This window comes from Crinia signifera, chromosome 6, assembly GCF_055691185.1.
Source record: "Crinia signifera chromosome 6, ASM5569118v1, whole genome shotgun sequence".
Taxonomy (NCBI): Eukaryota; Metazoa; Chordata; class Amphibia; order Anura; family Myobatrachidae; genus Crinia; species Crinia signifera.
In genome coordinates, this window is record NC_139222.1 from 21,966,309 (window position 1) to 21,994,186 (window position 27,878).

The window sequence follows — 27,878 nt, forward strand, 5'->3', positions numbered from 1 at the left end:
ACAAATACATATCCCATACACACATTCTCCTGGCAATGACATGTTATACACAGAGCTGTTCTGTATACAGGCACTTACCTGTGTGGCTCTCCTTGTATCTATACAGTCAGATCTCTCACAGGCCAGGATCTCTCTCCAGCTGCTGCACGTTCTTCTGCAAACATAAGGAGAACACTTCACATACACTATATATATATATAGTGTATGTCTCCCATCACTGCTCCTCCCACTATATAACTCTCACCTGCCTCCATTCCCCTCCTCGCATCATGTAATATCATACCCTGTCCTCATATCATTCATCTCCTGATATACACTGTGCTGCTGGGGACCCTGCTCCTCCCACTATATAACACTCACCTGCCTCCATTCCCCTCCTCACATCATGTAATATCACACCCTGTCCTCATATCAATTATCTCCTGATATACTCTGTGCTGCTGGGTACCCTGCTCCTCTCACTATATAACTCTCACCTGCCTCCATTCCCCTCCTCACATCATGTAATATCACACCCTGTCCTCATATCATTCATCTCCTGATATACTCTGTGCTGCTGGGGACCCTGCTCCTCCCACTATATAACTCTCACCTGCCTCCATTCCCCTCATCGCATCATGTAATATCATACCCTGTCCTCATATCATTCATCTCCTGATATACACTGTGCTGCTGGGGACCCTGCTCCTCCCACTATATAATACTCACCTGCCTCCATTCCCCTCATCGCATCATGTAATATCATACCCTGTCCTCATATCATTCATCTCCTGATATACTCTGTGCTGCTGGGGACCCGACTCCTCCCACTATATAACTCTCAGTCTGTGGCTTCCTGCTGCCCCCATTTCCCTCCTCACATCATGTCACTGCCCCGTCACATGCAGCCCTGTCCTCACTGAGACATCACTCATCTCCTGATATACTCTGTGCTGCTGGGGACCCTGATCCTCCCATTATATAACTTCAGTAAGTTTTAGACCTGATAATTAGAATTTCTTATTGCTGTTTATTGGATTTGACGCGTCATTCGGCCCCTCCCCCATCACAGGAAAAATGCAGCAATTTGTGGGTTCACAGACAGTGGCACGGGTTAATGATGTCATCATTAAGCGCTGCCTCTTCCATACCTCGCCTGCAATTATGGTGTCTTCTCTGCATCATGCCTACTTCCTGGGGTGCAGGAGACTACCTGTACAATCCTGAGTCTCCAACAACTTCTGAAAGCATGGGCAAGTATGGTCCTTTGTCTACAATGGCAATTGCTACCTGGGCTTGGTAAATCTCAGACATCTTATTCTATTTTATATTCAGAATTGTAATCCTGTCATAAATTATATTAGAATTGCATTTTTGTTCTAGGAGTGCGGGACGGTCAGTAGAACTGCAGTAATTTTCCTTTATCACCTGCACCCAGTAACCGGGCGTTCTCTGGGAGTGTCAGGGAATACACAGGCGTGCCCAGCTGTGTCAGGGGGAAGTCATGTGACGTCAGCTCCACCCCTGATCAGCCTGTTCCTATCTCAGCCACCGAGTAAGTCCTGGGCTCCGCACAGACTGCACACACGGGAAAAACCATTCGATGATTCGCAGGCTTGCCGGGGCGGCGTATACATTATCGCAGGGCTCTGAAAATTAGCAGCCCAGCAGTCTGCTCTGAATTAGGCCCCTAGGTGAGCATATGGAAAGATCCTTGTTTTTTTAGACTGATTCCTTGTGCCAAGGTAGCGCTTGACAAAGCGTTTGTATACGGGCGGTTCCGGTATCACTTAATCGATCGCAGCCAGAGCCGGGGCCGCGCTTTTGCATCACACACATCGATATTCTGCCATTTTCTGAGTGATTTCAAAGTTATGTAAAATTGCTCAGAAAATACCTGAATATCGTCTTGTGTGTAGGGCCCATTACTGTATCATTTCCCATCATGTTGGGGCTCCAGGGAGCGCTGGTCTTCCCGCACACGCTGGATCCAACCATTTCCAGAGGGGGTTCCACATTATTCATTATGTAGCAAACAAAAAAGAAACCAAATAAAAATAAAATAACTTCCAATTCCCATTAGTGCACAGCTCCAGAGCAGGGTGCTAGTGACACCCATTTACAATCAATGTCTAGTGACACCCATTTACAATCAATGTCAGGCCATCATCGGTGGATTTGCCATCAGTGGTGGAGATCTGATCTGGCAGAGGAGGCCGCAATGTTTTTATTTGTCACCCGGCACAGGGGGAATGGTACTGACTGAGCCCCACACACTGCATCCCAGCAGCTGACTGTACTATGTGTGACGGGCATCGATGGATCACCATCAATGGTTCTCTGCTATCGATGTAAAACACAGATGACACCATCGGCAGCTGATGGGGAGAGGATTGGGCAGCAGGAAGGGTAGGGAACAGGGGGCACAGGGGTGAGAGTCTAAAGGGTATCACAATAACAGTAGTAATAGTAGTACAGGTATAATACCGATCACCGGCTGCTGCCTCCGAGACCGAGTCCTCTTCCTGCTGCTCAGCAAGCTGCCCGGAAACTGGTACATGCACACCAGGAAGGGTCGTTTCCCTGGTAACACAGCTCCTCCCACTCTGCCCCACTACAGCCGCAGGGGAGTCTGGGAGCTGAGTACAAACCACAACAAAAATGGGTGCCGCTGTATGAGGACGCACGGACATCACTACCGGACTTCTAGAAGAGGTAATTTCCTTGGGAAATGTATAGAATGAGTTATGTGACGTGATGTCACCAGTATCATATATATTTCATACATACAGATATATTTCATGCTGTATAAACGACTAGGCTCCACAAAATGTGTCCCCTGTGTGAGGGAACGGCGGCCATTTTCCCGAAGACCAATCCCCGCGTTCATTGGCTGCAGCATCTCGGCTCCCTGCTGGGGCAGCGCTGCTGATCCTACCTGAGGCCTCTCACTTCCAGCAGCCACGGTGATTAATTTACCGGGGACCGAGAGAAGACATTGCTGTATCTGGCAGCAGGTGATGTTATTGTGCCGCCCTGGTGTATTTACACGGTTGCCTCCATGTAGGATCCTCTCCTTTCAATAAGAAAATGCTCTGTTTCTGGACTTCTCTGGTAATGTATGATTGCCATCACCTGTGGTGAAACACCTTTTTTTATGAATTACCCAGCTCCCCACAGGTGATGGCAGTCATACATTACCAGGGAAGTCCAGGAACAGGGCATTTTCTCCCTGAAGGAGAGGGTCAGGTAGGCAGGCAACCCTGTGTTATTTTACCGGGGGTGTTGCCTGCGGCGTCCTGTTATACAGGGGGAGGGGCCTGCGGCGGCCTGTTATACAGGGGGGGATGGGCCTCCTGCGGCGTCCTGTTATACAGGGGAAGGGGCCTGCGGCGTCCTGTTATACAGGGGGAGTGGCCTGCGGCGTCCTGTTATACAGGGGGAGGAGCCTCCTGCGGTGTCGTGTTATGCAGGGGGAGGGGCCTCCTGCGGCGTCCTGTTATACAGGAGGGGATGGGCCTCCTGCTGCATCCTGTTATACAGGGGGAGGGGCCTGTGGCGTCCTGTTATACAGGGGGAGGGGCCTGTGGCGTCCTGTTATGCAGGGGGAGGGGCCTCCTGCGGTGTCCTGTTATGCAAGGGGAGGGGCCTCCTGCGGCGTCCTGTTATGCAGGGGGAGGGGCCTCCTGCGGCGTCCTGTTATGCAGGGGGGAGGGGCCTCCTGCGGTGTCCTGTTATGCAGGGGGGAGGGGACTCCTGCGGCGTCCTGTTATAGAGGGGGGATGGGCCTCCTGCGGCGTCCTGTTATACAGGGGGGATGGGCCTCCTGCGGCGTCCTGTTATACAGGGGGATGGGCCTCCTGCAGCGTCCTGTTATACAGGGGGAGGGGCCTCCTGCGGCGTCCTGTTATACAGGGGGAGGGGCCTCCTGCGGCGTCCTGTTATACAGGGGGAGGGGCCTGTGGCGTCCTGTTATGCAGGGGGGAGGGGCCTCCTGCGGTGTCCTGTTATGCAGGGGGAGGGGCCTCCTGCGGTGTCCTGTTATGCAGGGGGGAGGGGCCTCCTGCGGCGTCCTGTTATGCAGGGGGGAGGGGCCTCCTGCGGCGTCCTGTTATAGAGGGGGGAGGGGCCTCCTGCGGCGTCCTGTTATACAGGGGGGATGGGCCTCCTGCGGCGTCCTGTTATACAGGGGGGATGGGCCTCCTGCGGCGTCCTGTTATACAGGGGGGATGGGCCTCCTGCGGCGTCCTGTTATACAGGGGGGAGGGGCCTCCTGCGGCGTCCTGTTATACAGGGGGAGGAGCCTCCTGCGACGTCCTGTTATACAGGGGGAGGGGCCTCCTGCGACGTCCTGTTATACAGGGGGGAGGGGCGTGCGGCATCCTGTTATACAGGGGGAGGTGCCTGCGGCGTCCTGTGATACAGGGGGGAACGGCTTGCGGCATCCTTTTTATATAGGAGGAGCGGCCTGTGGTGTCCTGTTATACAGGGGGAGCAACCAGTGGATTATAAGGATGATTATAATACATAGAGCATCTTGTGGTGTCCTTTTGGTATTATAGAGCGGAAGCAGCCTTGTTGTCCCATTACTACAATGCAGGGGGAGTGGCCTCTGTTGTCCAGTTAGTACTATACAGGGGGAGCAGGCTGTAGTTTATTAATATTATGGGGGATATGCTATTAGATACGATAACCTGTTTTCCTGGTAAAAATAGTGTAAATGTGTATTTTCCACGACCCGCTATATGGCGGCTATCCTGTTCTACACATGCGATAATTCTCCATAGGGGTTAACACCAATTTCTCTTCACCTACTCGGAGCAGGTGAAAAGTTGGGGGGTATAATTGTTGGGACTTGGTTCAGAACCCCGTGGACACCCCCTTAATGACTAGATAGACTGTGGTTTCCAAATTGTTATAATCACGGCTCCCTAGAGGAAACTATTTTAGCAATCCATTGTATAAAATCTGTGGCAGGGCATGATGGGACGTGTAGTTCCACAACAGCTGGAGGGCTATGAGTTTGACATCACTGATCTAGCTACTTAATACCTGAATATATCAGACCAATATAATCTTTCCCCTACATGCCTAATACAGTACATGTAGTACAACCTTTATTGCTAAATACTATATCAACTTGGAGCAAGTATACAGTATATCGCTTCTGCACACTACCATATTCTTACACTTGCGGGAACGGTAACAGATTGGTTGTTTTGTGAGGAATGGGGTAGCTGTTACTGTCGTACTCTCACAGTTGGTGATATCAGTGTGAACCACTATATCCCTTATATTTCTGCCCCTTGTGTAACACGCCGTAGGTCTGGTCTTGTTGCTGGGTAAAGCTTTTTCTTAATTATCGGCCACAAGGCCTTGGTTGCCCTCTGGACTACTGCGCTCGAAGTGGAGTATTGCAGTTTCCAAAGTAGTACGAGGCTGGAGTGAACAGTAATGTCTCCATGGCTATAAGTATTTTATTTGTGAACACATTTGAACACTTTTTATTGTACATGACAACTCCGTTTTATCCTCTATGTAATGCACCATTCATTTTTCAACAAAGTCTCCATCCCTTTCCCTGCATGTGCGCTAATGATTGACGACGGTGGTTGTTGTCGACAGCAAGACCGACCGGCAGCTTTCACCTCTTTGTCAGAGTTCAAGTGTTGACCCTTAAGGCAGGGCTTGACAATTTAAAAAAAAAAATCTAGGAGCCGGGATGAAAGTGTGGGAGCCAGAAAAAATAAAAATAGGAACCGTGAGTGTCAAAAGGTACACCATAATGCCTATTGAGCATTATGCCACACACCGGGCATAGAGATGAACAGGGAGAGGCAGGGGGTGTTGCAGAGAAAAAGGATGACAAACAAGGGGTGACTGACCGGAACAAGCAGTGTGTAATAGGGAGAGGGTGACCAAAAGTGGGTGAAAGGGATAGATAGAGGGTGATAGGATGATAAGCAGTGAGTGACATGGAGACTGATGGAAAATGGGTAAAAGGGAGAGGCAGTGAGTGGCAGTGTGACTGTGAGAGAGGGAGAGGAGGAGACAGGCATCACTGTTTAGACCCCCCCTCTCTCCCTTTCCCCATCCCCTCTCCCAATATAAGCAGTGCTGTGTACTTAACCTAAACGCTGGCAGGACAGTATAAATGTCAGAAGCGCTGGTAGCAGCATCTGGTGTATCTGCCATCAGACACATAAGCAGCGGGCCCCGCGGTGGGTTATACTGTTCGATATAACAGCCAGCAGAGCGGTGCACAGCTCTCCCGGCTGCCGCTGTATCAGTCAAGCCGGCTCGCAAGCCAATCAGGAGCGACCACCGCAGCTCCGTGCTTGAGTTTTGAAATAGGCGTGCTGCGGACCTGCTCTGATACAGCCAGGTGAGTTGTGCAACGCTCTGCCGCGCTGGCTGTTATATCTAACAGTATAATCCACCACGGGGCCCGCTGTTGACATTAATTCAAGCCACCACTCTGCCCGGGGGTTCTGCTTCCTGGCAAATCTGGTCGCCATGGTGACCTGTCACCCGGGTTTTGTCAAGCCCTGTGTTAAGGTGCTCTTTCATTTTTGGGAGGAGGGCTGCAGCGCCTGCAGTTCAAGGAGGTTCTGCCACACCCGTCGTACAGCCCCGACCTTGCGCCCTGCGACTTTGACTTCTTCCCAAAAATGAAAGAGCACCTTAAGTGTCAACACTTCAACTCTGACGACGAGGTGAAAGCTGCCGTTTGGTCCTGGTGTCAACAACCACCACCAGCTTTCCTCTCCGACGGATTTGCCTGACTCCGCAAGCGTTGGCGCACATGGGTGGAAAGGGATATGGGCTACGTTGAAAAGTGAATTGTGCATTACATAGAGGATCAACTGAGTCATGTACAAAGAAAGTGTTCACAGATAAAATACTTCTAGCCATGGAGACATTACTTTTCCCTCCAGCCTCGTATTTCTCCTGATTTTTTGGGTTTAGGACGGTTCTAACCTACCTCATAGCCAGAACTTCCCTCCTGCAGGTTTCGCCGAGTGCAGAAGTCATATCCCCTGTAATAGAATGTATCCACTACTGCACTGGTCCTTTCTACCTCCGCTTCATGGGTGTGAGAAATTCCAGCCACTCGCATAAATTGCGATTTGGGTACGCCCTCTTTCAATGGTTTGGGTGGTGGCTAGAGGAAAGTAATAGGGTATACCTCTGTGTTATTTTGGGGAGAAAACCCTCTGTGTGTATTTGTCCTTTTTGTAAGGTGACTGCCACATCCACATAATTTATGGCTGTTGGTAGGATATTCTACGTATATTTGATGGGTGCGTCATGGGTATTAGTAGCTTGCATATAAGATTCCAGATCCGCTTGTTCCCCTGTCCACAGGAGGAACAGATCGTCAATAAAGCTGGTGTATATCAAATATGTTTCTTGATATTCGGGTTATTGAAGAATACTTCATTTTCTTAGGCAAACACACAGATATTTGTGGTAACATTAGAGGCTGCTTTTGGGCCTTTGTGTGGATTTTTTTGTACCTTTACCTAATATGTTACATGTGTACTGTGTGGTGTTTATTGTAGTTATATTTACACCTAGACAACGGAGCAGTGAGGACACGGAGTGTTTACTAGACATCACGTGAGGATGAGACCTGTCACTGATTCCCCGAGGATGGACAAGGACCAGAGTCACATGACTGAGAGGATTCTAAATCTCACCCTGGAGATCATCTACCTGCTGACTGGGGAGGTGAGGGGATCTGGGAGTGTCACTGTGACATCACTTATATCTATAGTAATAATACAGGGACGTGACTGGGGAGGTGAGGGGATCTGGGAGAGTCACTGTGGCATCACTTATATCTATAGTAATAATACAGGGACGTGACTGGGGAGGTGAGGGGTTCTGGGAGAGTCACTGTGACATCGCTTATATCTATAGTAATAATACAGGGACATGACTGGGGAGGTGAGGGGATCTGGGAGTGTCACTGTGACATCACTTATATCTATAGTAATAATACAGGGGCGTGACTGGGGAGGTGAGGGGATCTGGGAGTGTCACTGTGACATCACTTATATCTATAGTAATAATACTGGGACGTGACTGGGGAGGTGAGGAGATCGGGGCGTGTCACTGTGACATCACTTATATCTATAGTAATAATACAGGGACGTAACGGGGGAGGTGAGGGGATCTGGGAGTCACTGTGACGTCACTTATATCTATAGTAATAATACAGGGACGTGACTGGGGAGGTGAGGGGATCTGGGAGCGTCACTGTGACGTCACTTATATCTATAGTAATAATACAGGGATGTGACTGGGGAGGCGAGAGGATCTGGGAGTGTCACTGTGACATCGCATATATCTATAGTAATAATACACGGACGTGACTGGGGAGGTGAGGGGATCTGGGAGCGTCACTGTGACATCACCTATATCTATAGTAATAATACAGGGACGTGACTGGGGAGGTGAGGGGATCTGGCAGTGTCACTGTGACATCACTTATATCTATAGTAATAATACAGGGACGTGACTGGGGAGGTGAGGGGATCTGGGAGTGTCACTGTGACATCACTTATATCTATAGTAATAATACAGGGACGTGACTGGGGAGGCGAGGGGATCTGGGAGTGTCACTGTGACATCACATATATCTATAGTAATAATACACGGACGTGACTGGGGAGGTGAGGAGATCTGGGAGTGTCACTGACATCACTTATATCTATAGTAATAATACAGGGACGTGACTGGGGAGGTGAGGGGATCTGGGCGTGTCACTTATATCTATAGTAATAATACAGAGACGTGACTGGGGAGGTGAGGGGATCTGGGAGCGTCACTGTGACATCACTTATATCTATAGTAATAATACAGGGACGTGACTGGGGAGGTGAGGGGATCTGGGAGCGTCACTGTGACATCACTTATATCTATAGTAATAATACAGGGACGTGACTGGGGAGGTGAGGGGATCTGGGAGCGTCACTGTGACATCACCTATATCTATAGTAATAATACAGGGACGTGACTGGGGAGGTGAGGGGATCTGGCAGTGTCACTGTGACATCACTTATATCTATAGTAATAATACAGGGACGTGACTGGGGAGGTGAGGGGATCTGGGAGTGTCACTGTGACATCACTTATATCTATAGTAATAATACAGGGACGTGACTGGGGAGGTGAGGGGATCTGGGAGCGTCACTGTGACATCACTTATATCTATAGTAATAATACAGGGACGTGACTGGGGAGGTGAGGGGATCTGGGAGTGTCACTGTGACATCACTTATATCTATAGTAATAATACAGGGACGTGACTGGGGAGGTGAGGGGATCTGGGAGTGTCACTGTGATATCACTTATACCTATAGTAATAATACAGGGACGTGACTGGGGAGGTGAGGGGATCTGGGAGCGTCACTGTGATATCACTTATACCTATAGTAATAATACAGGGACGTGACTGGGGAGGTGAGGGGATCTGGGAGCGTCACTGTGACATCACTTATATCTATAGTAATAATACAGGGACGTGACTGGGGAGGTGAGGGGATCTGGGAGCGTCACTGTGACATCACCTATATCTATAGTAATAATACAGGGACGTGACTGGGGAGGTGAGGGGATCTGGCAGTGTCACTGTGACATCACTTATATCTATAGTAATAATACAGGGACGTGACTGGGGAGGTGAGGGGATCTGGGAGTGTCACTGTGACATCACTTATATCTATAGTAATAATACAGGGACGTGACTGGGGAGGTGAGGGGATCTGGGAGCGTCACTGTGACATCACTTATATCTATAGTAATAATACAGAGACGTGACTGGGGAGGTGAGGGGATCTGGGAGCGTCACTGTGACGTCACTTATATCTATAGTAATATTACAGGGACGTGACTGGGGAGTTGAGGGGATCTGGGAGAGGTCACTGTGACATCACTTATATCTATAGTAATAATACAGGGACGTGACTGGGGAGGTGAGGGGATCTGGGAGCGTCACTGTGACGTCACTTATATCTATAGTAATAATACAGGGACGTGACTGGGGAGGTGAGGGGATCTGGGAGCGTCACTGTGACGTCACTTATATCTATAGTAATAATACAGAGACGTAACTGGGGAGGTGAGGGGATCTGGGAGCGTCACTGTGACGTCACTTATATCTATAGTAATATTACAGGGACGTGACTGGGGAGGTGAGGGGATCTGGGAGCGTCACTGTGACGTCACTTATATCTATAGTAATAATACAGGGACGTGACTGGGGAGGTGAGGGGATCTGGGAGCGTCACTGTGACGTCACTTATATCTATAGTAATAATACAGGGACGTGACTGGGGAGGTGAGGGGATCTGGCAGTGTCACTGTGACATCACTTATATCTATAGTAATAATACAGGGACGTGACTGGGGAGGTGAGGGGATCTGGGAGCGTCACTGTGACATCACCTATATCTATAGTAATAATACAGGGACGTGACTGGGGAGGTGAGGGGATCTGGGAGCGTCACTGTGATATCACTTATACCTATAGTAATAATACAGGGACGTGACTGGGGAGGTGAGGGGATCTGGGAGCGTCACTGTGACATCACTTATATCTATAGTAATAATACAGGGACGTGACTGGGGAGGTGAGGGGATCTGGGAGCGTCACTGTGACATCACCTATATCTATAGTAATAATACAGGGACGTGACTGGGGAGGTGAGGGGATCTGGCAGTGTCACTGTGACATCACTTATATCTATAGTAATAATACAGGGACGTGACTGGGGAGGTGAGGGGATCTGGGAGTGTCACTGTGACATCACTTATATCTATAGTAATAATACAGGGACGTGACTGGGGAGGTGAGGGGATCTGGGAGCGTCACTGTGACATCACTTATATCTATAGTAATAATACAGAGACGTGACTGGGGAGGTGAGGGGATCTGGGAGCGTCACTGTGACGTCACTTATATCTATAGTAATATTACAGGGACATGACTGGGGAGGTGAGGGGATCTGGGAGAGGTCACTGTGACATCACTTATATCTATAGTAATAATACAGGGACGTGACTGGGGAGGTGAGGGGATCTGGGAGCGTCACTGTGACGTCACTTATATCTATAGTAATAATACAGTAACGTGACTGGGGAGGTGAGGGGATCTGGGAGCGTCACTGTGACGTCACTTATATCTATAGTAATAATACAGGGACGTGACTGGGGAGGTGAGGGTTTCTGGGAGTGTCACTGTGACGTCACTTATATCTATAGTAATAATACAGGGACGTGACTGGGGAGGTGAGGGTTTCTGGGAGCGTCACTGTGACGTCACTTATATCTATAGTAATAATACAGGGACGTGACTGGGGAGGTGAGGGTTTCTGGGAGTGTCACTGTGACATCACTTATATCTATAGTAATACTATTGTGACCTGACTGGTGGATCTTGAGAGTGTCACAGTGACTACACTGATAGCAATAATAGAGGGTCATAACTGGGAGTGTCTGCAGTGATAGTGTATTTTCTTTTACACAGGGTTACACAGTAGTGAAGAAAACATCTGGTGATCATGAGACAGAAGGACAGAAAAGGACCCAGATCCCCATTATGATGGCTCCACCTCACTCATTGATACATGGGCAAGACCATGAGCAGAAGATCTTGGAATTCACCAACAAGATCATCCAGCTGCTGACTGGAGAGGTGACTGCAGGGAATGGGACATTATACAGTAACACCGGGGGATGTGACCAGAGAGGTGACTGCTGGGAATGGGACATTACACAATAACACCGGGGGATGTGACCAGAGAGGTGACTGCTGGGAATGGGACATTACACAGTAACACCGGGGGATGTGACCAGAGAGGTGACTGCTGGGAATGGGACATTATACAGTAACACGGGGGATGTGACCGGAGAGGTGACTGCTGGGAAAGGGGCATTATACAGTAACACCGGGGGATGTGAAAGGAGAGGTGACTGCTGAGAATGGGACATTATACAGTAACACCGGGGGATGTGACCGGAGAGGTGACTGATGGGAATGGGACGTTATACAGTAATACTGGGGGATGTGAACAGAGAGGTGACTGCTGGGAATGGGATGTTATACAGTAACACAGGGGTGTGCGACAGTAGATGTAGCTGCTGGGAATGGGGCATTATACAGTAACACCAGGGGATGTGACCGGAGAGGTGACTGCTGGGAATAGGACATTATACAGTAACACCGGCGGATATGTCTGGGTGATGACTGTATCGTTGTGTGTCAGGTTCCTATAAGGTGTCAAGATGTCGCTGTATATCTCTCTATGGAGGAGTGGGAGTATATAGAGGAACACAAGTATCTGTACAACGATGTGATGATGGAGAATCACCGGCCCCTCACATCACTAGGTAAAAAGAGATTACATTTGGTATGGGGGACCCCTGTATACACATATCCTCTGCTAATCACATATATACCATGTCCTCAGTCACTGCGTGTCTCCTACAGACAGGCCCAGTAACAGAGATCCCCCAGAGAGATGTCCCTGTCCTCTGTATTCCCAGAATAATCACATATATACAATGTACTCAGTCACTGTGTGTCTCCTACAGATGGGCCCAGTAACAGAGATACCCCAGAGAGATGTCCCCGTCCTCTGTATTCCCAGGATAATCACATATATACCATGTCCTCAGTCACTGCGTGCCTCCTACAGATGGGCCCAGTAACAGAGATACCCCAGAGAGATGTCCCCGTCCTCTGTATTCCCAGGATAATCACATATATACCATGTCCTCAGTCACTGTGTGTCTCCTACAGATGGGCCCAGTAACAGAGATACCCCAGAGAGATGTCCCCGTCCTCTGTATTCCCAGGATAATCACATATATACATGTCCTCAGTCACTGCGTGTCTCCTACAGATGGGCCCAGTAACAGAGATACCCCAGAGAGATGTCCCCGTCCTCTGTATTCCCAGTATAATCACATATATACCATGTCCTCAGTCACTGTGTGTCTCCTAAAGATGGGGCCAGTAACAGAGATACCCCAGAGAGATGTCCCCGTCCTCTGTATTCCCAGTATAATCACATATATACCATGTCCTCAGTCACTGCGTGTCTCCTAGAGATGGGCCCAGTAACAGAGATACCCCAGAGAGATGTCCCCGTCCTCTGTATTCCCAGGATAATTACATATATACAATGTCCTCAGTCACTGTGTGTCTCCTACAGATGGGCCCAGTAACAGAGATACCCCAGAGAGATGTCCCCGTCCTCTGTATTCCCAGGATAATCACATATATACAATGTCCTCAGTCACTGTGTGTCTCCTAGAGATGGGCCCAGTAACAGAGATACCCCAGAGAGATGTCCCCGTCCTCTGTATTCCCAGGATAATCACATATATATACCATGTCCTCAGTCACTGCGTGTCTCCTACAGATGGGCCCAGTAACAGAGATACCCCAGAGAGATGTCCCCGTTCTCTGTATTCCCAGGATAATCACATATATACCATGTCCTTAGTCACTGTGTGACTCCTACAGATGGGCCCAGTAACAGAGATACCCCAGAGAGATGTCCCCGTCCTCTGTATTCCCAGGATAATTACATATATACAATGTCCTCAGTCACTGTGTGTCTCCTGCACATGGGCCCAGTAACAGAGATACCCCAGAGAGATGTCCCTGTCCTCCGTATTCCCAGGATAATCACATATATACCATGTCCTCAGTCACTGTGTGTCTCCTACAGATGGGCCCAGTAACAGAGATACCCCAGAGAGATGTCCCCGTCCTCTGTATTCCCAGGATAATCACATATATACCATGTCCTCAGTCACTGCGTGTCTCCTACAGATGGGCCCAGTAACAGAGATACCCCAGAGAGATGTCCCCGTCCTCTGTATTCCCAGGATAATCACATATATACCATGTCCTCAGTCACTGCGTGTCTCCTACAGATGGAGCCAGTAACAGAGATACCCCAGAGAGATGTCCCCGTCCTCTGTATTCCCAGGATAATCATATATATACCATGTCCTCAGTCACTGTGTGTCTCCTACAGATGGGCCCAGTAACAGAGATACCCCAGAGAGATGTCCCCGTCCTCTGTATTCCCAGGATAATCACATATATACCATGTCCTCAGTCACTGCGTGTCTCCTACAGATGGGCCCAGTAACAGAGATACCCCAGAGAGATGTCCCCGTCCTCTGTATTCCCAGGATAATCACATATATACCATGTCCTCAGTCACTGTGTGTCTCCTACAGATGGGCCCAGTAACAGAGATACCCCAGAGAGATGTCCCCATCCTCTGTATTCCCAGGATAATCACATATATACCATGTCCTCAGTCACTGTGTGTCTCCTACAGATGGGCCCAGTAACAGAGATACCCCAGAGAGATGTCCCCGTCCTCTGTATTCCCAGGATAATCACATATATACCATGTCCTCAGTCACTGTGTGTCTCCTACAGATGGGCCCAGTAACAGAGGTACCCCAGAGAGATGTCCCCGTCCTCTGTATTCCCAGGATAATCAGATATATACCATGTCCTCAGTCACTGCGTATCTCCTACATATGGGCCCAGTAACAGAGATACCCCAGAGAGATGTCCCCGTCCTCTGTATTCCCAGGATAATCACATACATACCATGTCCTCAGTCACTGCGTGTCTCCTACAGATAGGCCCAGTAACAGGGATATCCCAGAGAGATGTCCCCGTCCTCTGTATTCCCAGGATAATCACATATATACCATGTCCTCAGTCACTGCGTGTCTCCTACAGATGGGCCCAGTAACAGATATACCCCAGAGAGATGTCCCCGTCCTCTGTATTCCCAGGATAATCACATATATACCATGTCCTCAGTCACTGTGTGTCTCCTACAGATGGGCCCAGTAACAGGGATACCCCAGAGAGATGTCCCCGTCCTCCGTATTCCCAGGATAATCACATATATACCATGTCCTCAGTCACTGTGTGTCTCCTACAGATGGGCCCAGTAACAGAGATACACCAGAGAGATGTCCCCGTCCTCTGTACTCCCAGGATAATCACATATATACCATGTCCTCAGTCACTGCGTGTCTCCTACAGATGGAGCCAGTAACAGAGATACCCCAGAGAGATGTCCCCGTCCTCTGTATTCCCAGGATAATCACATATATACCATGTCCTCAGTCACTGCGTGTCTCCTGCAGATGGGCCCAGTAACAGAGATACCCCAGAGAGATGTCCCCGTCCTCTGTATTCCCAGGATAATCACATATATACCATGTCCTCAGTCACTGTGTGTCTCCTACAGATGGGCCCAGTAACAGATACCCCAGAGAGATGTCCCCGTCCTCTATATTCCCAGGATAATCACATATATATCATGTCCTCAGTCACTGTGTGTCTCCTACAGATGGGCCCAGTAACAGATATACCCCAGAGAGATGTCCCCGTCCTCTGTATTCCCAGGATAATCACATATATACCATGTCCTCAGTCACTGCGTGTCTCCTGCAGATGGGCCCAGTAACAGAGATACCCCAGAGAGATGTCCCCGTCCTCTGTATTCCCAGGATTATCACATATATACCATGTCCTTAGTCACTGTGTGTCTCCTACAGATGGGCCCAGTAACAGATACCCCAGAGAGATGTCCCCGTCCTCTATATTCCCAGGATAATCACATATATATCATGTCCTCAGTCACTGTGTGTCTCCTACAGATGGGCCCAGTAACAGATATACCCCAGAGAGATGTCCCCGTCCTCTGTATTCCCAGCAGTGTACAGAGGAGACTCACAGGACCCCACAGGAGGATCAGGTAGGTGGGAATTAGGGTCTCCCCAATATACCAAAGTTAATGTCACTATATGAATTGCAGCAGTTGTGTGTGTGTGTGTGTGTGTGTGTGTGTGTGTGTGTGTGTGTGTCTTTTACACTGATATTCTATCTCCATAACATCAGACAATACTAATGTGATATTTTTTTAGGTTCATTGTGAAGATTTGTCTGATATTAAGGCCGAAGAAATAAATGGAGAAGAGACGGATGTGACTGACATTAAGGCAGAAGGAGAAGAGTCTTGTGTGACAGATAAGAAAGAAGATACAGAGACAGAAGACACATATATGAGGGGTGATCAGCAGTGTAAGGAGGAGGAAATCCCCACAGATACCAGCGCACGTGAGGAATAATCACTTACTTCATACTAGCTGAACCGCCTGGCGTTGCCCGGGAAAACCGTGGTGGTTTTTTAATTTAAAAAAATTACTGTAAAATTTCGTCTTATGCTGCGCCAAAGGCCCAAGATTGTAAATTGTTAAAACATCCACCGTAATGTTAGTGTTTGCATTGATACTCATTGACAGCAATGAAATCAGGTGTGGTGGTGGTGTTTCAAACACACCGCTCCTGACTTGATAGCCTTTGTGTGTTGATGAATTCTACATCCACTCCTGAGATTTAGCACCTATAATGCATTTATTTTTTCTGTGTTGTGTGTATGTGCTGTACTGTTTTTGTGTATGTGGGGGTGTGGTGTTTTGTGTAACTCTCCAATGTGTAAGTGTGTGAGGTGCCATATGTGTGTGTGTGTGTATATATATATATATATATATATATATATATATATATATATATATATATATATATATATATATATATATATATATATATATATATATATATATTTCTCTTTCAATGGTCCTGGTGACACAGCTCAACACTGGGATGTAGGAGGGTCCGAAGGAGCCAGGCACCTATCCTAAAGCTTTAGAGGGTAGGCTCCTCCCCTACTGCATCCCTAGACTCTTCAGTTCGTGTTAGGTGCCCACTGGAGTGGGTGCTATTCTAAAGGGCTGCGGGAGCAGCCGAAGAAATAGAGTAGTTAGGGAATTTTTATTATTTTATTAACTTTCACCCTAGCTAGGTAGGCACAGTGTGAGGATTCTCATAGTGAATCCTCACACTGCTAGCGCAGCAGGAGCTGACAGAAGCGCGTCCTGTCAGCTCACTGTGCACAAGGGAGACGCTGTCTGGTCTTCCTGTGCAGCGCTTACAGCTTCTTTTAAGAAGCTGCCTGGGCTCCGGAAATCCTACCTAAGGAGCGGCTGACTGGAGGTGGTTGGCGCCAAAAGTCACGGACCCCGCAGCAGCAGGGACTTTTGGTCTCTTCCTTCACTCTGACTTTGGCGCCTTTCAGAACGCTTGCAGCGGAGCTGAGCTGGCTTACTGATCCTGGCAGATTGACTTGGATTTCCTGGGCATCGTTTCCCCGCAGTTGAAACCAACAGACAGCTAAGTGATTGGGTGCATTGACTCTGTATAAACGCTTGTACATTGTTTGCACTGTGTATATTGATATATTTTTCACTTGCATCATGTCTGAGCATCAGGCTGTGGTTTTGGGGGAGGGAGCCCTTAGTGCACTGAGCGCGTGCAATGTTTGCACACAAAAGTTTGTCCCTGAGCAGATGGCCAAGGGGGCTTATGTATTACTTGCGCTGATGTGAGACCCATGGGCAGTGAACCCCATAGGGCAGAGCAGAGTGAACCTGCGTGGGCCAGTGCCCTAGGCAGGTCAGTAAACGCTTTGGTGCAGCTTCTAGACAGGCAGAGTGATGTGTTGGTAGAATCACAGAGACCTATGCCATCATCTCAGCAGTCTTCTGGCTCCTTGCCTCTTACCCAGGCAGATCCTGCTCTTATTCAGGTGATGCAGGATACTGCTAAGGGGATCAACAGGTTTAGTGAAATACTGGACAAAATGGATGTTGATGTCGCAGGGACCCCTAAAAGGTCTTATGCCATGCCTACGGTGGTAGAAGAGGAGGAGGGAGCGTATTCTGACATCCCCTGGGATCAGGGTGATGATTTTGAAGAGACCTCTTCTGCTGGTATAGAGGATCTTATTGTAGCTGTGAAACAGGCTTTAAAACTGTCTGTGGAGGATAAGACTCCTGTTAAAGGTGTTTTTAAGCGACAGCGGAAGGAGGCTGTTACTTTTCCCTCAGATGAGGGGTTGCACGAATTATTGGAAGGGGCTTGGAAAACCCCGGATAAGAGGCTTCAGATGCCTAAGAGATTCCTTAGTCTGTACCCCATGCCAGAGTCTCATGCGGAGCTCTGGGAGAAGGTGCCTGTGGTGGATGCTTCAGTGGCACGTTTATCCAAAGCTACGGTATTGCCTGTACAGGGCGGTGCAGCTTTTAAAGATTCTGTGGATAAAAAGCTCGAGGGAAACCTCAAGGCTATTTTTGAAGGGGTGGGATTTACCCTACGCCCCCTTATTGCTTCAGCCTGGGTCTCTAAGGCCATGATAGAGTGGGCTGGTGAATTATGCACCATGCTGCAGGCTGACCCTGGTGCTTTGCTTCTAGCAGAAAAGATTAAGGCCGCTGCAGAATATACGGTGGAAGCAGAGGAGGAAGCTCTTAAAATGGCGACCAGAGTGTCCACAGTCTCTATTAATGCCAGGAGAGTGCTCTGGCTTAAGGCCTGGGAAGCGGACAATGAGTCCAAGAAGGCCCTAGAAACGTTAGCTTTCAAGGGAAAGTTACTTTTTGGTACTGAATTAGAGGAGATTATAAAACAAGCCACGGGCGGCAATAGTACATTTCTGCCGGCCCCCTCAGCAAAGCAGACATCCAGATTCTCTGCTTTTAGGCCGTCCTTTCGGCCCTCCCCTAGAGGTGGTGCGTCCTTTCGAGGACAGTCTTTCAGGGGAAAGTTTCAGTCCTCTAGGGGCAAGACCCAAAAGTCCAAGTTTGGCTCCTTTCACAAGAAGCCTGCCTCCAAAGGAGAGGACAAACCCTCCGCATGACTGTCAGGGGATGTGCCCGACAGTGATAAAGGTGGGGGGGTGTCTCACACACTTCAGGGACGCATGGGCTTCTCTAAACCAGGATGCCTGGGTGTTAGATATTAAAACCCAGGGTTACAAAATCCCTTTCAGAGGGCCACCTACGAAGAGGTTCATCCCCACAGCCTTGCCAAAACAGGCGCTCCTTCGCACAGCTCTTATGAGAGCGGCTCATTCCCTTTTGGAAAAAGGGGTGGTTACTCCGGTTCCCAGGGCAGAGTGGAAGAAAGGCTTTTACTCCACGCTGTTCCTGGTCCCCAAACCAGACGGGTCTTTCAGACCAATACTAAATTTGAAGTCCCTAAATGTTCACTTATGGGTGGACCATTTCAAAATGGAGTCCCTACGGTCCGTACTCCTGAGTTTGGACCAGGGAGAATTTTTGGCGTCCATGGATGTCCAGGACGCATATCTGCACGTCCCTATACACCCAGAGCATCAGACTTTGTTGAGGTTTGCTATAGGAGACCTGCATTTACAATTCCGGGCGTTACCCTTTGGGCTAGCAACCGCGCCAAGGGTATTCACAAAGATAATGTCAGTGATGGCGGCGGTGCTGAGGCTCAGGGGAATCACAGTAATACCCTATTTGGACGATCTCCTGTTCAAAGCAGGGTCAGCAGCCATGCTTCAGAGTCACTTGGCAGAGGCCATCAGTTTTTTGCAGGCTCACGGCTGGATTTTAAATTTACAAAAATCTCAGTTGGTACCATCACAGAGGCTCCAATTCTTGGGAGTCATACTGGATACCCATCTCCATCGGGTATTTCTCCCGGAGGTAAAGGCCAGGGATCTGGTCACCTTAGTTCAGGAGATTCTCAGAGCTCCGAGCTTGTCAGTATGGAGGTGCCTCAAGCTCCTGGGGAAAATGGTGGCGTCATTCGAGACGCTTCAATTTGCCAGGTTCCACTCTCGGGTGTTCCAATGGAACATTTTGTCAGCCTGGTCAGGAAACACTCTGACTATGAAGTCGGAGATGATAGTGCTGTCTTCGGACACTCGAGACTCCTTGAAATGGTGGACAGAAGTAGATTCCCTTCAGTGGGGTCGGTCATTACAGACCTGGGACTGGTTGGTAGTAACTACCGACGCCAGTCTCAGGGGCTGGGGGGCAGTAGTCCTGGATCTCAGGCTGCAGGGCCTGTGGACGGCAGAGGAATCAGTGTTAGCAATCAACATCGTGGAGCTGAGAGCTGTCTGGAAAGTGATTTCCTTAGCGGGAGACAGGTTACAGAACCTCCCTTTGAGGATTCAGACCGACAATGCCACAGCTGTGGCGTATCTGAATCACCAGGGAGGTACACGCAGCAAATTGGCCATGTGGGAGGTGTCCAGAATCTTCCTATGGGCGGAACAGAATGTTCCAGCTGTATCGGCTATATTCATTCCAGGAGTAGAGAATATAGAAGCCAACTTCCTGAGCAAGGAGGAGCTCAAGGAAGGGGAATGGAGCTTACACCCTCAGGTGTTTCACCAGATCACCTTGATGTGGGGAACTCCGGATGTGGACCTGATGGCATCCAGGTTCAACCATCAAGTGCCCAGGTTCTATGCCAGAACGAGGGATCCACTAGCGGAGGCAGTGGATGCCATGACTATTCACTGGCAGGGAGATCTCATCTATGCATTCCCACCAGTACCAATGTTAGCGAGATTTTTGAAGAAAATACAGGGGCAGAAGGTTCCGGTGATCTTAGTGGCCCCAGATTGGCCAAGGAGGTCCTGGTACTCGAGGCTTCAGAGGTTGTCTGTGGACTCATGGCGTCTACCTCTGAGGCCAGACCTTCTAAGACAAGGCCCATTCAATCACCTGGATTCCGATCGATTGATTTTGACGGCCTGGCTATTGAAACCGCCATTTTGAAAAGGAAAGGGTTTTCTGAGGCAGTAGTACAGACTATGATAAAAGCCAGAAAAGCGGTATCTTCGGCAAATTATTATAGAGTCTGGAAGACTTACATTCGGTGGTGTGAGAGAAGAAAGACTCACACATCTCATTTCAAGCTATCAAGAATGATGGAATTCTTACAAGATGGTTTTTCATCGGGCCTAAGCCTTCAGTCATTGAAGGTACAGATTTCGGCCTTGTCCATCTATTTCCAGAAAAGGATAGCCATTTTGCTGGAAATTCAAACCTTTTTACAAGGGGTATCCAGGTTGAAACCTCCATACAAGCAACCAGTAGCGCCTTGGGATCTGTCACTGGTTTTGGAATGCCTTCAGAAGGCACCCTTTGAGCCTTTAAGGTCGGCGGACTTAAAGTTTCTCACATGGAAGCTAGTGTTCTTGTTGGCAGTGGCATCTGCTAAAAGGGTGTCAGAGCTGGGAGCTTTGTCTTGCAAATCTCCCTTCCTAATTTTTCATGAGGACAGAGCTGTTCTGAGAACAGTGCCTCAGTTTTTACCGAAGGTAGTCTCTGCCTTCCATTTAAATCAGGAGATAGTTCTACCTGTGTTCCAACCCCCTGAGGGTTCTAAGAAAAGGGACAAGTTGAAGAGTTTGGATGTTGTGCGTGCTTTACGCATCTATGTGGACAGAGTAAAGAGTGTCAGAAAGACTGATACTTTATTGGTACTGTATGACGTACACAAAATTGGTTGGCCTGCATCTAAGCAGACTATTGCTAGGTGGTTGCGATCTGTGATAGCCTTTGCATACACCAAAGTGGGTAGGCCTGTACCGGCCAGAATAAATGCGCATACCACCAGGTCAGTTGCCACCTCTTGGGCGGTTCGACATGGGGCCACAGCTGAGCAGGTTTGCAGGGCTGCCACTTGGTCATCTGTTCACACATTTGCCAAATTCTATAGATTCCATGAGTTCGCGTCGGAGGACGCATCATTCGGGCGAGCAGTGCTGAGAGCTGCAGACCTGAGCGTACCCTCCCAAAGGACCGGCTCTGGAACGTCCCAGTGTTGAGCTGTGTCACCAGGACCATTGAAAGAGAAAAAGGGATTTTTGTAAGAACTTACCGTTAGAATCCCTTTCTCTGATATGGTCCTGGTGACACAGCGATCCCTCCCTTACGCTCAGTAAGTATGCCAGAAGTTTCATGATGTTCATGTTAAAATGGTTAAAAGTTAACAGTTTCTGTTATAAAATATGCATATAATATGTGCAGGCGTTTGTACTGAGTTAATGTATTCCAGTGGCTTTGAAAGATTGAACTGAAGAGTCCAGGGATGCAGTAGGGGAGGAGCCTACCCTCTAAAGCTTTAGGATAGGTGCCTGGCTCCTTCGGACCCTCCTACATCCCAGTGTTGAGCTGTGTCACCAGGACCATATCAGAGAAAGGGATTCGAACGGTAAGTTCTTACAAAAATCCCTTTATATGTGTCCAATGGTCACAGGAGCATGCTCTTGCAACCAGCGGCTTTCCTCGGGAGCAGGAGGTCAGCGGTGGACACCCATCCCCCGGCGCAGCATGTCCCCGGGGTAGGCGGGCGGCGGACACAGCCCCCGCCTCGCGTGGAGCAGGAGCTCAGCGGTGGACACCCATCCCCCGGCGCAGCATGTCCCCGGGGTAGGCGGGCGGCGGACACAGCCCCCGCCTCGCGTGGAGCAGGAGCTCAGCGGTGGACACCCATCCCCCGGCGCAGCATGTCCCCGGGGTAGGCGGGCGGCGGACACATCCCCCCCGCCTCGTGTGGAGCAGGTAAGCGGCGCCCACATGGGGTGGAGAAGCATGCCGGCAGCACCACCCCTCCCCCTGGTGCAGGTGAGCGGCGCCCGTCCCTGGCTGTGTCCCCCTTTCGGCTTTCCCCGGCAGTGTCTCCTTTTCATTGCTGATGAAGATTAGACATTGAGCAATATGATTGCTAGCCATCCTATTGCTCCGTGTGTACACATCTTTAGGTGTTCCTCCATCATCGGTTTCCCAGATCGTCCATCTTTTCTCCTCTTCCAGCAGGAGACACTGGAGATGTTCTCAGTGGGTTATAGATTGGTAGTCACCGGGAGCGTGGCACCTCAAGAAATGTAACATAGTGTGGCTGCTCCTCCCACTCTATACCCTCCCTCAAGGCAGTCTAAAGGTGCCCATATATAATACAATTATTGTATGCAATTTGGACTAGATCGCATTGCATATGTTTGGAGCTGTGCGATGAGATGTGTGCAGAACCGCGCAGCTCATCAGTCCCAACCAATGTACCGTGTATGGGCACCTTTAGATTTGTGCCCGACGGAGCTGGACGTGTTTTTCATGTTCTCCTTCCTATAGGGTTAGTTATTAGGGGATTTTCATGAATGAAATCACCTAAGCGCCATTTATCCACCAACCTTTCTTCTGTCCTATTGGGGGCTGAGGGTGAAGGCCTTGTGTGTTATATAGGCTGCACTGGTGGTCGTATTTGCACAGGAGTGTATCTGTATACAATCAGCATGTGAGGAGATGGGCAGCGCTGCCACTACCTGTCCACGCCGCAGGACTGCCGGGGAAACCCCACCGCCACTATGGTTCGTGCTGGGGTTCCCAGCTTCAGAGACCTCCGGATGCCCGGAACCGCTGTGCTCAGCGAGAGTCTCCTGCCCCAAGCCTGACCGCATCCGGCAGTGCGTTGGGGCAGAGGTAGGGTGGCCAATCCCAGGATTGGGATCGGCGGGATCCCGGGATTTGGCCCCCAAAACGCCGGGATTTTAATTCCGGGATTGGAGTTTCCAATCCCGGGATTTTGGGATTAGACTGCGCATGCGTGCAGTCTAATGCCGGGCAGCGTCTGAGCATCGCTCAGACGCTGCCCGACTTCTCCCGGCAGCACTGTGTGCAGCGTGACCTCTCAGCGTGAGATGAGGTCACACTGCGCAGGCAGAGGTTGCGCCCGGCATTGTAATGCCGCGCCGCCCACCCGCCCAGCCAGCGTGCCCACCCAGCCCAAGCGTCCACCCGCTGTCCCGCTCACCCAGCCAGTATGCCAGCGGCATGGACGACCCGTCCCCCCACCAGGCAACCATCAAATGTAAGAAATTACATTGTAATTGTGGGGCAGTCTTTTTATTAGGAAAGCCAATCCCGGGATCCCGGGATTGAGCATTTTTCAATCCCGAATCCCGGGATTGAAAAAATGCCCCGGGATTGGCTTCCCTAGGCAGAGGTGAGTAGCCTGCCGGTAACCTGACTGGCGGGTGTCCCGGCAGTACAAATACAGCGGTCTGTTTCCATTTTAAAAGACGGCACCATAATGACTGGGGCGGAGCTTCCCTCCTGGTTACTCTTCCTGCTCCCAGGTTATGGCAGGTCTATCAAGGGAGCTCCTAGCAGCCCGTAAGGAAAGGGAAGCTGCTAGACAACCTGTTTCTCAGCCGCCAGAGCCAGCCTGGGCTCAGGCGCTGGCCTCTTCGGTGGCTAGTTTGTCTAAGGCTTTAGTCCCCTCTAAATCTCCTCCTCATTTAATGGGTGTGGATCAGTTGGTCACCAGCAAGTTGTTAGACAGTCATTAGGTCGACACGCGTCTCGGTCAACACGCAGGAAGGTCGACCGGGTCATTAGGGCGACATGGGGTTTTTCACTGTTTTTTTTTTTACCCGAATTTTGACACTGTCGACATAGACACATGTTAAAGTACGCCGCGTCCCCTCGCATGGCTCGCTGCGCCAGAAATAATTATGTGACAGGATGAAGTGTATGTTCTCCATAATGAAACGAATTTGTGAGTTCTTTAAAGATGAGTCTGTTGAAAGGAAATGTCTTACATGGTCACATCCTTTGTCATGTTTGTCACAAGCCTGGTGGGAAACAAATCCATACAGAACAAAGGGTTCTTCAAATGTTTCAATTGCAAATCATGTAGAAACAGCAAGGGATCAACCAAATCAATACATAACATCAAACTGGTAAAGAATGCCTAGCGGGATCCGTGTGAGACGAGCGCAACGCTAATCTAAAACAAATCAAAATACATTTTATGGGGGGAAGGGTATTTGGGTGCACACACAGGGTGTGCGGTCAGCGTACGCTTCTCTATGAAGCGCTAATGCTGATGCGCACCCCAATCCCCTCTCCCCCCCCCCCCCTATCAATGTATACAATGTACACACACACAGAATTTTAATTATTGTTTATTTATCTTTTTCATTTGGCACTTGCTGAATACCGCGGCTTGGTGATCAACACCTGTTGAGTACGACCATATTTATTTGAGGAAGACACTGAACGTAAAAATTTCAAGTATTCAATTGCCCCATTTATCTATATCCCAATTTTGTCCAGTCTTGTGTTATGAAGTAAAGGTGTAACTTTGGGGGATAGTGATTTAAGGCAGCATCGCGCCACGTATTACCTATCATTGGTTTTCTGATATACTTAAGTCAGTCTGGAAACATCCTGGCAAGCATTTTCAGATTACGCGTTGTACGTTGTATGTCAAATATTTACACTTTCTCCTTCATCCACTAGGTGGCACTGGAAATCTACAGTGGGGAATAGAGGGCGACCACTAGGAGCTTGGGCACTATAAAAATTATAACACTGTGGCTAGCTCCTCCCCTCTACTTCCCCCTGCCTGGCAGTCTTAGAATGTGCCCGGGGAGCTGGGTGCAATGTTTTGCCCTCTAAGGGCAAATAGAAATTTTTATTTTCGATTTTACACGGTTTCACAACTTGAGGATCAGACAGGCAGCTTCTGCCGACTGCCTGTCTGCGTCGGGGGAGCTGCCAGGGTGGACCCCAGCGCCACTTCTTGCGGTCTGCGCGGGGGTCCCCGGCTCCTGGGACCGCCGTCCCAGGCTTGCGGCCGCCCCTCAGTCCGCACAGCCTCACCGCCGCCGGCCAGCAGGCAGGGTATGTATATCCCGGCTCCCCGCTAGCAGGGGAGTCCGGTCAATTGGCGGTGAAAACAGCGCGTCTTTTTTTCTAAAAAGCACGCCATAGCGGTGGGCGGAGCTTAGCGCGGCCGAGGAATTCCCAGTGTCCCCTGCGTTTCTCCTCGTAGCCGGCGCCATTTTCAGCTCCGGAGCTCCTTTTCTGCCGCGTCCTGCATCAGAAGTTTCCAAAACCACCGCTGACTTCTACACCCAGGGTCTGTGAGTGTACACAGTGGGGTGATAGAGGTCTTTTCTAGCAGCAAAAGGCTGTGCTCAAATTATAGTCAGAGCCCTGTAGTGTTATTAACCCTGGGCGCAGTGCTGACTTGTGGGTGATCCTTTCCCTGCCTTCCATCTGCATTACAGCTTGCCTCTCTCTCTTACTGCCTTCTGTCTGCATAAGTGTGTGGTGACATGGCTGGGGGTTCTTCTAAGAGACTGACATGTAAAAGATGTCATGCAAAATACACTCCGCAGGTGGAGGGAGCTGTGTTCTGTGCAGAGTGTACAGACTCTCCAGTAACACCCCAGCAAGAAGTACCTGTTTGGGCTTCACAACTAACACAGGTTATTTCCCATTTATCGGCTGAATTATCAGCGTCACATAAGGATAGAGAGACTGCTAGGTCTCAACAGGCCGAATTAACTTCGGCAGTGGAATCTTTAACCAGGGCCCTTATCCCTAGTGATGCGGATCCTATAGCTCCGCCCACCTTGTCTAATGAGAACCATCTGTTCACTGACAGATTTGATGCATATGGATCGGATGAGGACATGCCTCCTCTAGAGGAGGGACAGTGTCCTGACACTGACCCTATTGATATGTTACAAGTACAACCAGCTCCTGAGCCGGTTTCACAGGGATTAGAAGACCTCATTGCTAAGGTTAAGTCTACCTTAAAAGTAGACGACGAGGCTTGTCCTCCAGCTCGCCTTCAAATGTTTGGTAAGCGTCGCAGGCAGGCGGCTGCATTTCCAGTGTCTGAGGAATTAGACCAACATTTGAAGGATGCATGGCTTCATCCAGATAGACGTTTTCAGGCCTCCAACAAATTCTTAACTGCATACCCTTTTCCTGCAGACAGTAGAAAATTATACGAGACTCCACCTTCAGTGGACCCATCGGTCTCCCGTCTCTCTAAGAAGACAGTCCTCCCTATCCTGGGAACATCCTCGTTGAAGGAGACTTCCGACAAGAAGCTGGAAGCCACCCTTAAGAACATCTACACGGCTGCGGGTTTGGTTCAACGTCCTGCACAAGTGGGATGCTGGGTGAACAAAGCGATGGAGGCCTCGGCAACCCAGATTTCCGAAAATCTTGGTAATGATCCAGCGGCAGGTGAGTTAGTGGCTTTAGCGGACTACATAAAAGAAGCCGCTGCTTATCTTATAGAGGCTTCTGCGGATGTGTGTATATTGGCATCCCGCATCTCCGCTCTGTCCATTTCGGCTCGCAGAGCCCTCTGGCTACGCCAATGGCAAGCAGATGCGGAATCCAAAAGAGCAGTGGAGGCTCTGCCCTTTCAGGGGGAGTTTTTGTTTGGGCCGGAACTAGACAAGATGATTTCCCAGGCCACGGGTGGGGGGGAAATCATCTTTCTTACCTTCTGCTGCCCCTCCTCCTCCTCCTAGAAGGCCCTTTCAGGGACCATCCTTTCGGTCCTTTTGCCCTACGGCAAGATTCCGTGGGCGTTCAAGAGTTGGCCTTTCTAGTGGCCGAGGATACAGAGGTCGGGGAAGAGGTGTCGCTTCTACAGCACACCAGGATGCCAAGCCGGCTCCAAAACCCTCTTCATGACACACCTCAGCCCCACTTAGGGGACACCAGGGTGGGGGCTCGGCTGCGTCTCTATCATCAGGTCTGGTGTCTCTCCAGTGAAGATGCTTGGGTCACAGAATCTGTGACCTACGGATGCAAAATAGATTTTCAAAAGAAGCCTCCAAACCGTTTTTTCACAACTGGTTTGGCAGCTTCTCTCGACAAAGGTGCAGCTCTTTTGCAAGCAGTTCAAAAGCTTTGTCGGATGGGTGTGATTATTCCGGTTCCTCTGGAACAAAAGACACAGGGCTTTTATTCCACCCTATTACTCGTACCGAAGCCGGACGGCTCCACACGACCCATTCTGAACCTCAACCCCTACCTGAGAGTGGTAAAGTTCAGAATGGAATCTTTACAATCAGTCATAGCAGGTTTGGAGCCGGAAGAGTTCTTGGTGTCTCTAGACATCAAGGACGCTTACC

The 27,878-nt window shown here is 49.5% G+C and overlaps 3 protein-coding genes and 1 pseudogene across 6 annotated transcripts in view; 2 read left to right on the forward strand and 2 right to left on the reverse strand.

The window, feature by feature from the left end:
* LOC146007455 (uncharacterized) overlaps positions 1-2,584 on the reverse strand; it is a 202,042-nt gene extending 199,458 nt beyond the window's left edge. For all 3 annotated transcript variants that reach the window (XM_083145815.1, XM_083145814.1, XM_083145813.1), the window contains exons 1-2: positions 2,467-2,584; positions 79-154 (exon numbers count right to left, since the gene is read on the reverse strand). The gene's annotated coding sequence lies outside the window, so the exon portion shown is untranslated. The remainder of the gene's footprint in view (positions 1-78; positions 155-2,466) is intronic.
* LOC146007459 (uncharacterized) overlaps positions 1-27,878 on the reverse strand; it is a 606,258-nt gene that overhangs the window by 329,124 nt on the left and 249,256 nt on the right. The window lies entirely within an intron of this gene.
* LOC146007472 (uncharacterized) overlaps positions 2,075-27,878 on the forward strand; it is a 36,126-nt pseudogene continuing 10,322 nt past the window's right edge. The window contains exons 1-6 of the transcript XR_014444334.1: positions 2,075-2,694; positions 7,561-7,713; positions 11,516-11,683; positions 12,255-12,378; positions 15,700-15,797; positions 15,967-16,159. The product of XR_014444334.1 is annotated as an uncharacterized LOC146007472 (transcript). The remainder of the gene's footprint in view (positions 2,695-7,560; positions 7,714-11,515; positions 11,684-12,254; positions 12,379-15,699; positions 15,798-15,966; positions 16,160-27,878) is intronic.
* Positions 2,724-27,878, forward strand: part of LOC146009548 (uncharacterized) — a 613,273-nt gene continuing 588,118 nt past the window's right edge. Inside the window, 1 exon segment of the mRNA XM_083149994.1 lies at positions 2,724-2,996. The gene's annotated coding sequence lies outside the window, so the exon portion shown is untranslated.